This window comes from Cebus imitator, unplaced genomic scaffold (genome assembly GCF_001604975.1).
Source record: "Cebus imitator isolate Cc_AM_T3 unplaced genomic scaffold, Cebus_imitator-1.0 Scaffold117, whole genome shotgun sequence".
Classification (NCBI taxonomy): domain Eukaryota; kingdom Metazoa; phylum Chordata; class Mammalia; order Primates; family Cebidae; genus Cebus; species Cebus imitator.
The window spans coordinates 9780461-9797668 of NW_016107432.1; the positions used below are offsets into that span (position 1 = coordinate 9780461).

The 17208-nt window shown below is 41.1% G+C and overlaps 1 protein-coding gene across 3 annotated transcripts in view; it reads left to right on the plus strand.

The window, feature by feature from the left end:
- Positions 1-643: 643 nt before the first annotated feature.
- Positions 644-17208, plus strand: part of ZNF19 (zinc finger protein 19) — a 34527-nt gene continuing 17962 nt past the window's right edge. For 2 of the 3 annotated variants that reach the window (XM_017539197.2, XM_017539198.2), the window contains exon 1: positions 645-706. The gene's annotated coding sequence lies outside the window, so the exon portion shown is untranslated. Of the gene's footprint in view, positions 707-17208 lie in introns of all 3 variants that reach the window. The other variant, XM_037742242.1, reaches the window with a different exon arrangement.

The following is a 17208-nucleotide window of genomic DNA, read 5'->3' on the forward strand; positions in this document are numbered from 1 at the left end:
AGTGGAATTGCTGGTGATTTTATGCTTAACTTTTTGAGGAACCACCAAACTTTCCCACAGTGACTGCACTATTTTACATTTCCACCAGCTATGCTCAAGGGTTCTAATTTCTCCACATTCTCCACAACGCAATTTTCCATTTTAGTTATGGCTAACCTAGTGGGTGTCGAGTAGTATCGCTTTTTTTTTTTCTTTTTGAGACAGAGTCTTACTGTGTTGCCCAGGCTGGAGTGCAGTGGTGTGATCTCTGCTCACTGCAACCTCCAGCTCCCTGGTTCCAGTGATTCTACTGCCTTAACTTCCTGAGTAGCTGGGATTACAGGTATCTGCCACCATGCCCGGCTATTATTTTTTATTTTTTTTGTATTTTTAGTAGAGATGGGGTTTCATCATGTTGGCCCGACTGGTCTCGAACTCCTGACCTCAGGTTATCTACCCGCCTCGGCCTCCCAAAGTGCTGGGATTACAGGCATGAGCTGCTGTACCCGGCCTCATTTTGGTTTTGATTTGCATGTCCCTAATGACTGATGACATTGAGCATCTTTTCATGTGCTGGTTGGCCATGACTGTCTAATTTTTTCATGAAACTGTTTTAATAGGTATGAAAACAAAAAGATGTTGGCTGTGAGTCGAAGCCACTGTGAAGATCTTGTCCAAAGTACCCCACTGTTCTCCAGTGGATCATGCTGTGACCCCAAGGCTTCAGGTGAGTTTGTCTGAGGAACGCATCTCTCTTCTACAAGTGCAGAGCTAAAAAACCTTAAAACCAGTTTCCCTTTTAGTAGAGTGTTATGAACAAAATCATCATTCTCTCCTATCTGCTTAATTAGTCCTCCTTTGTTTTGAAGACATTTTTATAAATGCCAAGGTTTCAAGCCTCTATAATAAAATTTGTTTTTTCTTTTTAAATTTCTATTTTAGGTTCATGGGTACATGTGCAGGTTTGTTAGATAGGTAAATTGTGTGTCACAGGGGGTTGGTGTACAGATAATTTCGTCGCCCAGGTGATAAGCAGAGTACCCAATAGGTGGTTTTTCTATCCTCACACTCCTCCCACCCTCCACCCTCAAGTAGGTTCCGGTGTTTGTTGTTCCCTTCTTTGTGTCCTTGTGTACTCAATGTTGAGCCCCCACTTATAAGTGAGAACCTGTAGTATTTGGTTTTCTGTCCCTGTGTTAATCTGCTTAGGATAAGGGCCTGTAGCTCGATCCATGTTGCTGCAAAAGACATGATCTCATTCTTTTTTATGGCTGTGTAGTATTCCATGGTATATATGAACCTCCTTTTCTTTATCCTGTATGATGAAATTTGAATGCCGAAGTAAGTCCCTTGCACATAGTGAGTGTTTCCCATGCTGGTTTGTTGGTTTGTCATGATAAGCAGAAGGGACCTTCAGTGGTGATCCTCGCAGATATTCTTTAGTGGGAGTGCACTGGGAAAGACGCTTCTCTGTCAGGCTGGAGGAAAGTGAGGGAACTAGGAAGCGTGTAGGCAGATGGATTTGTGGCTGGTTAAAGAGCTGTGAAAGTAGGAAGGGGAGAGTCTCTGGACTCTAGGAAAGCAGGGAACGTCATGAGTGGCAATCTCCCCAGATGCACTGCCACATCGTTGGACAGATCCTACTTCTATATCCCTACGTGTTCCCTGACACAGAATCTGGCACATAGTAGGTACACCAAGGTGTCTGCTGAATCAGGTTGGTCACTGTTGATCTCTGTCCCATGATAACTCTGTCAAGACCCCCTTGTCTCCCTGATGGGAATTAAGAGGTAGACATCCTGGGTGCTGCTTCTGCTCCACCTTCATCCCTGTCCAGCTCAGTCTGACATCCTCCATGGTTCCCCAGGACATCCTACCAGTGTGTCCCTTGGATCACTAGTTTTAGTGCTAAGTATACTTTTGATCATTATTTCTAGAAATTCTCTTCTCCCTTGTCATTTCTATTATGTTTGTGCTACCTATAGGCATGGCTGTGTTTGATATCCTAGAATCGCACCCGGTCCTCTATGGTAAAGAAGAATTGGTGAGACTGTGGCATTTTTTTTGCAGATAGATCCTTCCCCCAGATGTTTTGTAGGTTTATCTGGGGTTATTCATTGCTTCTGAGGTTCCTGTGCAGAGGGTATAAGCCTGCTTGGTAGTGATTTGAGAGCCAGGTGGGAGAATGGGGCTGGGGCAGTAGCAAGGCCTTGTGATGTCTGTATGTTCAGCATGCACTGTTAATCATCTCCTTGTGTTAAATCCGCTGCCTCTGTCTGGCCCTCTGCTTGTTTTCTCCCCAGAGAATAAAGCTCCTGTGTTACACAGTTTGGGAGGAGAGGTCTCTGGGCTTTGCAGACGGGAATGGGATTGGCCAGTCCAGTTGCTCCTTATACATTTATCACATGGCTCGCCTCTGCCTTGTGGAGTCTCCAATGCCCGATCCCCCAGCCTTTCCTTTGGTGAATCAGATTGCTTCCTGGTATCACCCATTGTCCTGACTACACTCCTCCCAGTTCCATTCCCAGGCAAGGCTTTGTCTGGTTACTGCTTCTCCATCCTTTTCCATCTTCACAGACTATGAACATCTGTCATCTGCTTTTGTCTCCTTTCTCACTCTCTTGTCCTTGTGAATCTGCATCCTTTTCGTCCTTTAAGTGTCATGTTATGGGACTCAGGAAATGCCTGTGTTTATCCCACTCACATCTAATATGTGGCTATTCCTTAAAATCAAGTCCATGCAATGTAATATTTTGCAGCTGTTAGAGGAATAACATGTATCTGCACGCCTGAACATGCAAAGTGAGTAATATGGAGCGCTAAGTGAAAAAAACATTTTGTAGCTTGGCTTGTATAATATGACTGTATTTGCATTACAAATTTTAGATATTATCTATAAATATACATATGTATACATATAGTATATATATTATCCATATATGTATATTGTAACATATATTTTATATATATATATATATAGAGAGAGAGTATATAGTAACATATTTAGTATATAGTGACATATTTTCCTAGCATCATCTGAGATAATATCAATAAACGTTGAAGTACATATGGAGAGCTAGTGGTATATTTTCATGTAGCCAAAGTATTTAAATATTTCATATAGCCTGGACTGGGCCAGGTGTGGTGGCTCATGCCTGTAATCCCAGCACTTTGGGAGGATCACTTAAGGCCAGGAGTTTGAGACTAGCATGGGCAACCTGGTGAAACCCTGGCTCTACAAAAAAAATTAAAAAATTAGCCAGGCATGGTGGCATGCACCTGTAGTCCTAGCCACTCACAAGGCGGAGGCAGGGGAGAGTGCTTTAGACAAGCAGGCCAAGGCTACAGTGAGTGATGATGGTGCCACTGCACTCTCCAGCCTGGTCAATAGAGTGAGATGCTGTCTCTAAATATATATATATGTGTGTGTATGTATGTATGTATATGGCCGGGCGTGGTGGCTCATGCCTGTAATCCCAGAACTTTGGGAGGCCAAGCTGGGAGGATCATGAGGTCAAGAGATTTCACCATGTTACACCATCCTGGCCAATATGGTGAAATCCTGTCTCTTTTAAAAATACAAAAATTAGCTGGGTATGGTGGTGTGTGCCTGTAGTCCCAGCTACTTGGGAGGCTGAGGTAGGAGAATCACTTGAACCTGTGTGTGTGTGTGTGTGTGTGTGTGTGTCGGGCTGATTTAAAATCTAGGCATTCTGGTGAATGTAAAATTTACTTTGAGGGCCATGAAGCCTGGGAGCATCATTCACATTGCATTCTATGTGACTGGTTCTCCCTAATTTCACAACCGCAGTAGTCCTTCCTGGGAGGTCCCCTAGTGGGAGAAGTTGTTATTCTGTGAAACATCAGGGAGTATTCATTTGCGAAGGAGTTGCTTCTCCCACATGTAATTTTGAGTGACCTATACCCCAGGATGTGTGTGTTTGACTATGGTTAATGATCCTCCTGAGCTATGCCAGGGAGGCCAACTTACAAGGTGAATAATAACAGCAAGACATCTATTTGTAGAGATGCCCATTCTAGCATGCTGTGGGAAACCTAGACTTTCTCACAAAAGCAACTAGCTCTTCCTCCTTCCAACCACCCTCACCTCCCAAACAAACAACTCCCAAATCAAATAAGAAGATATGGAAATTTTCAGTTTGAGCTCAATGGCATGGGGTTGAGAGTAACTTAGCCACATAATTGAATATTCTCTAGGAACAGGTCTCTAGCAGTGGTTCTCAAACTTCACTGCATAGTATAATCACCTGGGGAGGTTTTAAAAATCCCATGCCCAGGCTGATAGCATATGCCTCTTTGGACAGAGTTTCTCCACCTTGGCACTATAGACATTTGGAATGAGCTAATTCTTTGCTATAGGAGCTGTCCCGTGCATTGTGGGTTGTTTAAATGCATCCTTGGGCTCTACCCACTAGATGCCAGTAGCACACTTACCTATTTGTACTGACCAAAAGACATATCCATGTATTTCTAGTAGTGGGGCAAATCACCTAGTTGAGAATTGCTGTTTTGGGGGTGGGTCTTAGGCACTATGTTTTTTTTTTTTTTTTTTTTTTAAACTTCCTAGGTGATCCCAATGTGCAGCCAAGTTTGAGAACCAGTGCTCTGATGGGTTTTCCCTTGTGAAGTGTACCCTGGTGGTAAGTCCCAGGAATTTTGGAGTACATTTTTATAAACTGTGATATAATGTTTACTCAGTAAAAATGGATATATTCTGAGCCAGATGAGTGGACCCACTCATCCTACCTTGTAGATATCTGTTTCTTTCCATCAAGGGGAGTCTGGAAAACAAACAGTCTGTGAACAACTTGAGACCTAGCAAAGCCAGACGAGCTTGTAGCATACAGAGAACCTTTACAATGAACGTCGTATGCAAACTAATGAAAGGTCTAATCAACACTAGAAAACCACAGGGTGTACATTATTGGTGCCAAGATAAGATCTATCATTGACTGGAGATCCTCTATGAATCAAGGTCTTGTGCTAGGGGATGTATTTACATGCCATCAAATATGAAAGCTTCTAAGTTAATAATAGTAGTAATAATAAATAGGGCTGATGTAAAGAACATGCATGTCAATACTTCTGAAACATGCTTTAACCTTAACTGTTGTATGCAAGGACTTACATAACTGGAGTGCTTTTCAGTCTCACTGTGGCAGGAATTGTGGACGGGCTCATGCAACCTCCTTTCCATCTTCTTCCTACTATGGAAGAAAGAAAGTAAAAAACTTGCCTTCCAGATGCCTCTGCTGTCAGGAGCAGCCATGTGACATAATTTTGGCCATTAAGAATGTAAGCTCTATGTGGACAAGGGTTTTTTGTTTGTTTGCTTTTCTATTTTATTCTCTGCTAGTCAAAACTCATTACATTGTACACTCTAAACATCTCTGGTCTATTGTATATTAATTTTAAACCCAATAATGTACAAAATTAAAGAGTAATTGTTAAGAAAATCCAAAGGCAAATTACAAGATGGAAGGAAATATTTCTTGGCCCTGAAGGCAATTGAGGTGAGGATTCTGCAGCACCGAGACCCTGTGCTTAAATTTCAGATAAATTGCAGAGCTAGCTGAAATGTATCCAGCTGACAACAGATGTCACCATTGTGCTATGTAAATGTAGCTGCTTCTCAGAGTGCTATTTGATATTCAGGACAGAGTCAGGCCCTTTAGATGGTTGAAGATTGTTAATTTTTCTTCTCTCTTGATGCCAGAATATGGTCTGGTTCAAAAATGACAATACTAATAATAATGGATGGGAGCAAAGATCACCTGGTGGCTATCAAGCAGACCATCCAGAGGCAAAACTCCTTGTCTGAGGAATTTGGAAGTAATTAGACTTCTCTATTATTGAAAGTTGGCATCTGGTACCAGACTTCTTTCCCCCAAATTTATAAGTAACTAGAATTTCTATATATCTCTAGAGTGCATGCACGTTGAAACTCATTGTGCAACCCTTGCTGACATCAAGGCACTAAAATGTGTACAAATGTGATCATTTTTCATGACCTACGTTGCTAGTGTGGTCCAAATTACCCTTAAACCCCTGCTTTAAGGTTCATTAATACCCCTAAGGAAAACCCACCAGCACGCTCAGTCGTCTCTTGCTGCAGTGCCCCACTGCACTCTTCTGCTGTGTTCTTTCTATCTAACAAAACTTTCTTTTTACAAACTTGTACTGTAAATTATTTTTTTACCACCTGCAAGCCAACCACTTTCCATTGCCAGGGCTCTGATACCTCGCCTGGCAGGGATCATAGTTTTTCCAAGGAGCAACAAGTAAGATAATTCTACCCAGTATGAGACCACATTTACATTATTAAAGCAAATAAGTATGCAAAAAAGATTCAAGCTATGTTTGAAAAGACCCTAAATTAAATATTTAAGATGAAGTAAGCCAGGCATGGTGGCTCACGCCTGTAATCCCAGTACTTTGGGAAGCTGAGGCAGGTGGATAGGGGTTCAAAACCAGCCTGACCAACATGGTGAAACCCTGTCTCTACTGAAAATACAATATTTAGCCAGGCATGGTGGTGGGCACCTGTAATCTCAGCTACTTAAGAGGCTGAGACAGGAAAATTGCTTAACTCAGGAGGCAGAGTTTGCAGTGAGCCAAGATCATGCCACTGCACTCTAGCCTCGGTGACACAGCATCTAAAAAAAAAAACCACATGAAGTAGGGTATAACATTGCAAATAACAAACTAGACACAAATTTTGGGTCTACTTGTGGAGAAAGGTAAAGACCTCAGGAATGAAATTTGTAGGACACAGATATGTAATGAAATCTCTGCAAGTACACTGACCAATGGCTCTTCCTCCTGTTTGGATCAGATTCCAGGCAAGAGGACCAAGAGAGAGAACAGCTGATTACATCTCCCAGAAGTTTTCACTAGGTGGTGCTGTTGTAATCCTTATTTTATTAATATCATTTTTATTAAAACTCTGCTGATTTGACACAGTTGAATTCCCATTCCATAAAACCCTACTTCTGTGTCTTCCAAGATTCTACATTCTCCTGGTTCTCTTCTCTTAATTTGAACCTATGTCATGAGAAGTTTCTTTCTGTTTCCTCTGAAAATGTCATTGCTTTCTTGGGTTCCTTCCTTAACCCACTGCTTTCATCAGTGGTGCTCAAACACTGAGTGTGTCATAACCATGCAGGGGACATGTGAAAAAATACAGAAGCTTAGGCCCCTATTCTATTTAAATGAGCAACCTGGCCTTTGAACTTGTAACGAATGCACGTCTCTGCTGCTTGCAGAATCCAATAACAAGAGTGAGGTATGATAGAAAGAAAGTGATAATATTTGCCAAAACTTGCAATGGGGAAGTGGCCGGATTCACATCCAAAGTAACCACTTCGAATTTTGGGCTGGGGAGGGGGCTTAAAAAGTGGAACTTGGTGTGGGAGGCATGTGAGGGGGTGCTGAGTACAAGGTCTGCGTGTTTTGTTCCAGTGGTATCTTGAGCTGTGGTCCACTTGGAGCATGGGCTGGCATCATCTCAACAATGGCCAGGTTGTTGACTAACTGCCTTGAATTTCTGGAATTTTGCTGCTGGGTCCCTATGCTTGGTCTGTTTCAAGATTAGCTCCTGGAATTTCTCCATAATCACATAATTAGATACAAGCATATAGTTAGATAAATGTGCATGGTGTAAGGAAGTGTATGGTGAGAAAGGGAGAGGCGTGGTGTTTCAAAGAATGTGAATTTCAAGGCTATATTTTAAGATGAAGGAGAAGAAGACAATAGTATCTGCAGTAAGCTTCAAGGTTGTATCTTGAGACTAGGGAAAAAACAGAAAAAAGAGAAAAAGGTTTTAGTGCATTTTCTGGCTAGGCTATTTGGTTACAAATTCTCTGTTGGCTCAGTGTGATCCCATCTAGTTTTACATCTTTATCCACCCAAATCACTGCCTCTGCCCTGCACTTTCCCCTGGGCTTCAGATGATATGTCCAAGTAGATGTGTTTCCATGCAGACACCAAAAGCTCATTATTGGTTGTCCACCTCCCTCTGAAACATCACCACCTACTCAGTCACCCCAGGAAAAACCCAGTATAATTTTAGCTTTCCTCCTCTGACTCACCAAATAATTAGAGTTACTATTCTCATAATGGTTCACATTTATTGAGTGTGATGTAGAACAGGTGATACTCTCATATGCTGCTAGTAAAAGGTAAATTGGTACAAGCATTCTGAAAAACTGCATTTGACACAGACTTAAGAGACATATCATTAAATGCAGCATGAGGACCTTGTTTAGGTCATGCTTAGAATAAACCACCTGTAAAAAGACATTTTTGAGACAATCAGGGAAAATGGATTATGGCCGGGAATTAGAGGATATTAAAAATTGTTATTAGCTGGACATGGTGGCTTATGCCTATAATCCCAGCACTTTGGGAGGCTGAGGCAGCAGATCGCTTGAGCCCAGGAGTTCAAGACCAGCCTGGGCAACATCTCTAAAACATAAAAAAGAAAAAAATATATTAATGATAATTGTGTCATATTTTTGCTTATACCACCTGGTCTGGTGGCAGTTATTAACCGAGGTGAAATGTATGATCTTCAATGACTAAGTAAATTCACTCTTAGGTATAAGAACTTATGTTCACCAGACATGTGTGGAATTTTTATTGCAGTTATTCATAAGTAAACTTCAAGGTTATTTATAAGAACCAAAAAGTAAAAACAACCTAACTATCTATCACAGTAGATTTTTTGGATAAAAACTGTGGTTTATTCAACAATGAACTATTAAACAATGATAAAAATGAATGAACTATAGTTATATCCAATAGATGAATCTCAAAGATATTATATTAGGTGAAAGAAACCAGCAGCATGGTTCTATTACAATATGATTCCATTTATACAGAGTTTAAATACGGGTAAAGCTAAGGTGATGGAGGTCAGAATAGTGATTATTTTGGGGAGGCTATCAACTAGGAAAGGATATAAGAGAGGTTTCTGGGGTGCTGGGGACATTCTATATCTTGATCAGTTGGAGTTACATATATAAATGTTCATGAAGTTGTACACTTAAGATTTGTATTCTTTACTCAAATTATACCTCATCTGGGCATAGTGGCATGCACCTATATTCCCAGCTATTTGGGAGGCTGACTGGGGAGAATCAGAAGTGCAAATCCAGCCTGGGCAACACAGAGAGACCCCTACTTTAAAATTTTTTTTTTAAAAACTCAATAAAAATGAAGCAATCAATTAGAAATGTAGTGAATGTTTACAGTAAGTTAGACACAAGATAAATTTTTCATATGTTGTTTAGTCTTCTCAACAGCCTACAAAGTAGGTATTAATACTGTACCCATTTTATAGGTGAGAAAATTGAAGACACAGAGACTCTAGGTAACTTGCCCCAAATCACAGTTAGTAAATGGAGGCTTGGAAACATTAGTTTGACTTAATGTATTTCAAATTTTTCTTCACTATGAGACATAGGACTACATTTCTGAGGCAGTGATAAAGTGCTTATGTGTGTACACTGAGACCAAGCCATCATGGTTTGAATTCTGGCCCTGCCACATAGGAGCTGTGCATGACTTTGAGCAAGTTATTTAATCTTTCTGTGTTCAGTTTCCTCATCTGTAAAATGGGAATGGTGTCATCTTATATGGTTCTTTGGCCCTTATTTAAGAATTTGATGATTTTTCCTCTTATAATTACTGTCACTCTTCTGTCTCTCTTACTAAAGGGTCTGAGGTCAGAGAGCTTGTGCCCACAGTGTGAGAGCATAGAAAAGCTTATTGGAACTTGGAATAACATCTAGTATATTGTTCTGGAAAGCCAGTTTGATATGGTGGGAAGAATCTAGGGTTTAAGTCTTAACTCTGCTACCTATTATATGCCATGACCTTATTGAAGCTTTCTGAGTCTTGATTTTTCTCTTACTCATGATTCATTCTTCATTGAGTGCCTATATTATCTATCCCACTTTCCCTTATAGTAAGGGCACATAATCATTTATGTCCAACTCTATTCATCCAAAAAAATGCTTATTGATTATGAAATGTATTATAAACACTATTCTAGAAACTCGGGATACAGTAATAGAATGATAGAAAAGCCTCCTCTTTGAGGAGCTTACTCTGCAGAAAACCTGAGGGTTGCTCTTGAAGGCCTGGGTCATGGTCCCATTTCACTGGACTAGTGTTGTAGAAATCCCAGCTGAACAGCAAGTCCAGCTAGTCATCCTGGAAGTCCTCAGCTCATGATGAGCTAGCCATTTTAGCATTCTGATCTCCTAAGAACCAACCCTGAACTGCCACCAGGCTTTGCTTATACTATCTGGTCTGGTAGTAACAAGTGTACAGATGCCCAAACCCACTGAGGACAATAATCATTTTCAAAGGTTTTAATAAAAGGGTTGAGCACTGGATTAATAGCTAATATTGAATGAGTGTAATAATAGCTAATATCTAGTGTTTATTACGTGCTAGACACTTTACTGATTTACATGTACTGATATCTAATCCTCACAATCCCAGGAATAAATATTATTCCAATTTTAGAAATAAAGAAATGAGATACTTACAGGTTAAATAATGTACCAAAGGTCACAGAGTAGTCTTCTGGCCTTTGAAATAAAGCATCCTGATGCCAGGCTGTGCTCCTTACCACTACGTCATACTGTTTTAAAGGAAATGGGAATGAGAAGCTCTAAGTCCCCTGTTTGTTATGTAATTCTGTGACAGTGATCACAAACGTTCTGACAGCCCAGCAAAATCCTGGCCAGAGTTCTCTTCTGTGGACCCAGAAAGCCACAGGCACTAACACCTTGGAGCTCTCTCTCTTACCAAGCTTGGCATAGCATATGTCCTATGCTTTTGGCATTTTCTTATCATTTAGAGGGGAAGGAGGGCAAGGCTCTGAGGAGCCTTGAATGCTGACTTGGACTCTAGTCACTGGCGATTACAGTGCGTCGAATTAAGGACACCTTGAATGGTATAATCTGACTGGCTCATTTTACAGAAGACAAAAGCTCCTCAGAGACACAAGGGTCTTCCTCAATGGCCTGTAAGTGGCAGAGCTTGTGAAAGGAAGTTGATTCAGTGTGAAGTGAACCAAAACTCAAAAAGACCAGTAAGAAAGCACCCAGGAAACGAACGTCACCATCTGGGCCTGTGGTGACCGCGGTTTTACCATGAATTCCTTCCTGACAGTCAACTGATCCCAGGCAGATGCGACCGCTTTCTTGACCCGCCCAAATGGAGAAAGACCCAGGCGTGAAGTTCCTGAGAAGAGAAAAAAGTGTGTACAAGGAAAGGAAGTGGATGTCTCCCAATCGGAAACGCCGAGATGTGGACGACTTGCACCTTGGAAAGCAAGAGCAGCCGTGTGCATGACGCACTTCCGGCCTCCAAGCGCCTCGCACTAGTGGTGCACTTCCGGCCTGTTGGTTTTGCGCCCACCCTCAGGCAAAGGGTCTACTGTGCAAGGACTCACAGTTGGTGGAGCTTTCGTTGGGAGTGAGACAGCGTAGCAGCCGAGGCTGATCCCTTGCACACAGTTCAGAGAACTGGACGGGGGAAGGCGTGTCTGTGCAACTGTGCCCATGTGGGACCTGGGCTTGCTTCTTCTCGGAGGCTGTACAGCTGCAAGCTTTGACGCGCGTGAATTGGAGCTGGAGAAAGAGCCCCCAAAGGATAGGAGGATGACAGAAGTGTCTGCAGATGGCATTACCTGGGCACCAGAAGGGAAGAGGCAGGGACTCCAGCTGATTCCTACCTCCAAGGAAGGTGTCCCCACTATTAGCTGAGGAAACTTCCTGGCCCTGGAGACTCAACAGCTCCCTGGACTGTGTTACCAAAGGCTGAGTCTTTAACCAAGGCTGTTGCAGTTACCATTTCTTTTGAAGAGACAGATTTGGGGACCTGCATCCAAACACACATCATTATTCTGTAGTCTTTTTATGTTTTTAGGTCTACAGCACTCTGTATTCCCAGGCTGTCTTCCATGCAAGTACTAACCAGGCCTAACCCTACTAAGCTTTTTAGATCAGGCTAGTCCAGGGTAGCATGGCTGTAGACTGTCCCTGTAGTCTTTAATGATTCCCGAGCTTTAGCAAGAAATACAGGAAAAGCAGATTGTAGATGAACCATAGAAGAAGGGTTAGTGAGAAGAGACCACTTTTATTTGTTGTATTAGTAGTTTAGGGATTTCTGTTGAAGGGAGTATACTGCATGGGCATATGAGATCTTGTTCTCATTAAAAAAAAAAAAAAAAAAAAGGACTCTCCTGATATTAGAAACAGTAGGGCCCTCATTTATGCGATCTATTCTAGGCGAAGACAGTAACCCTAGTCACAGGCTTATTTCACCCTATTCATGTGCTTATTTACCTTTGGACTTACGGAAGGTATCCTAGTCTTGAGTAAGACTGGCTCATCTGTTTATTGTATGTTAGTTTTAAAAATAGCTATTCCATCTCTTTATGTTTATTGTAAGTTTTGCTCTGACATCTGTCATCTTAAATGTTTTTAGTTTTTAATGCTTACTTGCTCCTATTTTGTCCCTTTTGTTATATGGACGCTGCTTTCTTTGCTCTTTTAGCATCCTTTATTATTTTGGAAGATACGTCTCCTATTTTTCTTCTAGTGGTACCATATGGATATTTTTTTCTTAAATTTAGAACTATTTCAGATGAAGAAAATATAGAGAATAACGAACACATATGTATTTACCCTTTTCTTGATTAAATCTGAACCTTTTATTATAGTTTCATGTTTTTAAGAACTAAAGCATTGCAGATGGAGTTGTTGTACCTCTTTCCTATTGTATTTCCCTCTGTGGCTTAAACATTGTGCCCATAGATACCTTTGAACTTATTATGTATGTTTATTTACATCATACAGATCATGTCCAGTTAAATAAAAAGCATGTGACAAAGGATATGGCATAAAGTTTTTCTACACTTAAGTAAATCCCTCCGTCGCTCCAGAGGGAGTCATCATTGTATTTCCCTCTGTGGCTCCAGAGGTAGTCATCCTGTGAGTTCTTAAACATTGTGCCCATAGATGCCTTTAAACTTTTTATGTATGTTTATTTACATCATAAAGATCATGTCTAGTTAAATAAAAAGCATGTGACAAAGGATATGGCATAAAGTTTTTCTACACTTAAGTAAATCCTAAAGAGTTGTATTACTTATGGATAATTATGGACATAGACACATAGCAAAAGCCAAAAAAGATTTATCATTTAAAAATAAACAGATAAATTAATATTTTTAAAAGAAAACATACATGGTTCAATAATACATACTAACCCCAGTATAGTTATTTATGCCAGGAGCGGGTGAAAGGGATGGATTAAAAGAGGATTGCTTGATGACTTGGGATATATATATTTTTTTAAAAGAGGAGGGATAGGGCAAAATGGGGATTTAGCTGTAAAAGAAGCATTTCTTTTTAAAAATGTTGGCAAAAGATAGGCAAAAGGTGGAAGGTGAAGGAAGTACAAAGGCATGTCTTAGGTGGCAGCAGGCAAGAAGGCTTGCAAAGGGAAACTCTCTTTTATAAAGCCATCAGATCTCATAAGACTTATTCACCATCACTAGAACAGCATGAAAAAAACACACCCCCACGATTCAGTTACCTCCCATCAGTTTCTTCCCATGACACATAGGAATTATGGGAGCTACAATTCAAGATGAGACTTGAGTGGGGACACAGCAAAACCATATTAATATTCTTCAGTGCCCTCACCTAGCCAGCCATATACAAACAGCATTGGTGTAGGTGGAAAATCTAGAGTCATTGCAGACCTGAAGAGTTCTGTCTCAGGGAACTCATGACGTGGGAGGAGGAAATCAGAGAGCAGACAAGACAGAGCATGGAGCAGGAGCAGTGACCTTGCTACTAGTGACGCAAGTCTGTAATATTGATGAAGTATGTGGGTTGATGGGACTGAAGGGAAAACAAAGGCATAAAACTCTATTGCATTGTTTTTATATTTCAGTTAATGACATTGGAGGTCTACCCAAGGGTAGGGACTAGGAATTAGGGATGAAAGGATTGTGAGGAGTGTGGTAATAGCATTGACAAAGGGAAAGTGTAAATAAGTCAGATAACAAAGGGAAGTCATGATTTAAGAACAGCTTTATGGTGGAGAGGAGGCTTCCTTGGGACACACAACTCCCTGGGTGTAATAGGCTGTTAAGAATAATACTCTGTAATGTTGGACATGGTTGGATCTGGAATTAGGGTGTCATAAAGTCCGGAAACATATGCAAACACATATAATGGTGTTAGGCACATCCTCAATCTATTAAGAAATATTATTATCTGTGTTTCCAGACTGTGGTCACCCTGTATATGTGAGACTCCTCTAATCAGGGGTTCTCAATCGAGGGCAATTCTGTACCCTATGGGACATTTGGCAATGTCTGGAAACATATTTGTGTGTCCAAACCAGAGAAAAGGGCTGCTATTTTATCAGGGATGGTGCTCAGTGTCCTGGATTGTGCAGGACAGCTCCCTACAGTGAAAAATTATCTTGCCTCAAATGTCAATAGTGCTGAGATTAAGAAACTTTGCTCTCTGTAAAAGACTATGTAGCTGAAATGTCTTCTGAATAGAGAAAAGGACAGGGAACAGAATCTTAAGGAATACTTAGGGTTAAGAAGAGAGGGAAGGTGAAGTAGAGATAACCAGGAGCACCACCAAGAAAGAAGGGAGAAATGAAGCTAAGGGCAGAAAGATTTTCAAGGATGATGGCAGAAAGATTTTCAAGGATGATTTTCAGTGGCGAATAAGACAGTTGAGGGGTAATTGGGCACTGAGCAAATCGAGGCAGCACTTATGGAGCCTTCTTCTGTGAGGTTTAGGAGTGAAAGGAAAGACTGTAAATAGTACTAAGCCAATGTTTTACAAACAGTTTTCAGTATAACCTACGGTAAGAAATCCATTTTATGTTGCAATCCAGTATATACACTTGTGTATATAATTGAAACCAAAGCTTCAGATCAATACTTAGCTCTCCTATGTGCTCTCACCTCTGGTATTTTTTAAAAATTAACTCTCTATTTGAATCTAGTCTTACCTGTTTTCAATCTAAAAAAATTCTGCTCACAGCCCACCATATTTATCTCAAGACCCACTAGGGGTTCTCAAACAGTTAAAAAGAAAAACAAGTCTAGAAAGAGAATTATCCTCAAGTGCATCTGAATGTCTAATATCAGGGAAGGTTAAAGGTGAGACAGGGAGAGGATATGCCTCGTGGAGCTGTGTGCTAGAAGAACAGGAAGAGCAGCATGGCAAGGGAAGGGTGATCCTTATGGGAAGGCAGGAGATGGGGCACTACCATGTGGGAATAGAGTACAAAGAGGTTGAGGGGCATCTTTGAGGCAACCTTGGTTTTCACAGCAAGGAAGAGGTGATAGTGGCTGGAGAATTAGGAAAGCGGGCAGTAGAGGGTGTAGGGAAAGTGGTAACTGCTTGGAAGAGCTGCTCTGGGGCACCTGGTCACTATGAATTATAGAGTTTTAAGGCAGCAGAGAAGAGGGTTTTTTTTAATTGGTCGTCTATTATTCCAATCCTGATGTTGTGACAGTTGGTTTTTGCCAGACAGAGAAAGATCTATGACAATTGCTCTCTAGCCTGCCCACTGTTTGGGTCACCATTTTTCAGATTTTTATTTGCCTCGTTTACTAACAGTCTCAGCTGTCCCCCTGCTCCTTTTCTCAACATTCCCCTTCTGAGTAAGCCCACTCTCAATTCACACCCAGAGAACTCAGTGCACCAGGGTAATGAGCAGAGGAAGGCCCAGATATGCTCCCCCAGGCAACTCACTGTTAAACTTTTCAGCCACAATGTTATCATATGGATCTAGTTGTTTTTGAGGAAAAATCATTGATTATTGTAGTATGTGAGTTGTATAGTCGGAAGCCGGTTCACTGTGCACTGGTCACCAACTTGTCTCCAGTCTGGTGAGTCAAGACCACCCCCCACTGGCTGCAGCAGTTTACAAGAAGTGGGTTTATTACTTACAGACAGGCAGCAAGTAACAACGAAGGCAAGGATTAGTCCCCCAAGGCTTGGGAAAGCTACTGATAGGGGATGGAGTCTCGTCTGTATGTGCCCTCCTTTCACTGCACCTGAGGGACCCCAGAGAGCAGCCGGCCCTGGCTTTCTATATCCTAGAGTAACATGAGTTGCTGGGCTAAAGTGCTGATGGACATCTGTTCTAGGAGGGACTGGAACACAGCATGGGCTGTTCTGGCCAGTCCCCACCCCAGCTCAGGATGTTGCATTCTCAACACATTCTATGGTTTTTCTTGAGAACTACTAATACAAACAAGAAAGAAGGGAAAACTGGGTTGGTCTAAGTCCACCCAGAGAACTGTCCTGCATATGCCTATCTTGCATAGAGTAACAAATATTTATTCAATAATTTGTTCTATTTCTCTAATGTCTACTGTGTGCCAGGAGCTGTTTGAGGTACTGGGGTATAGCAGGAAAGTAAACAAAGCCCTTGTTCTCATGGAGGTTTTTGTTCTAGTGCTTTAAGATCAAGTCTAGCTGATTTGTGAAGAAAGGGAAAAATAAAACAGGTGTTCTTCACAATTGTATTTTGCAAAGGGCATAAAAAGCTAATACCTCATGTTGGCATACAGATGTTTAACAAAAGCATACAAGTTGATAAAGATCAATACTTGAATATAGAATATAACTGAAAGTTTTAAAAAATAGATTGAATTTAACTTAACAGTTAAAATGTCTTCCAGTCTTTAGAAACACAAATGCCATTGAATTCTCTATTCTTATTGTCTGCTTCTCACTTTAAGTTTCCATTTTCCTCAGTGTGAAAAGGTACTGTGAGTCTCCTGGGTCTCTAAGCAAATCGCTCCCTTCCCTTACCAAATAGTCCAGCAGACACTTTTGAGTCTGACAGCAGTATTTAGGCCCAACGATTTCTAACTGTAGAGTGTGTACTCAACTCTTGTAGCCACGAAAAGTTGCCTCTTACTCTTAGACCCTGTGCCCCTTCTTCTGTGAACATTTTCAGGCATTTAAGTAGTATAAAGTCAGAAGTTACTGGGGATACACAGTTTGTGAGAAGCTTAGGAAGTAACTTTCTGTGTGGGAAAGTAGAGTGACCTGGGGTTCAAAATCTAGTTTCCTGGATTACTGCTATCTTCCACCTCTGTGATATTTGGCACTGCATTTTAATAGCTTTGTATTT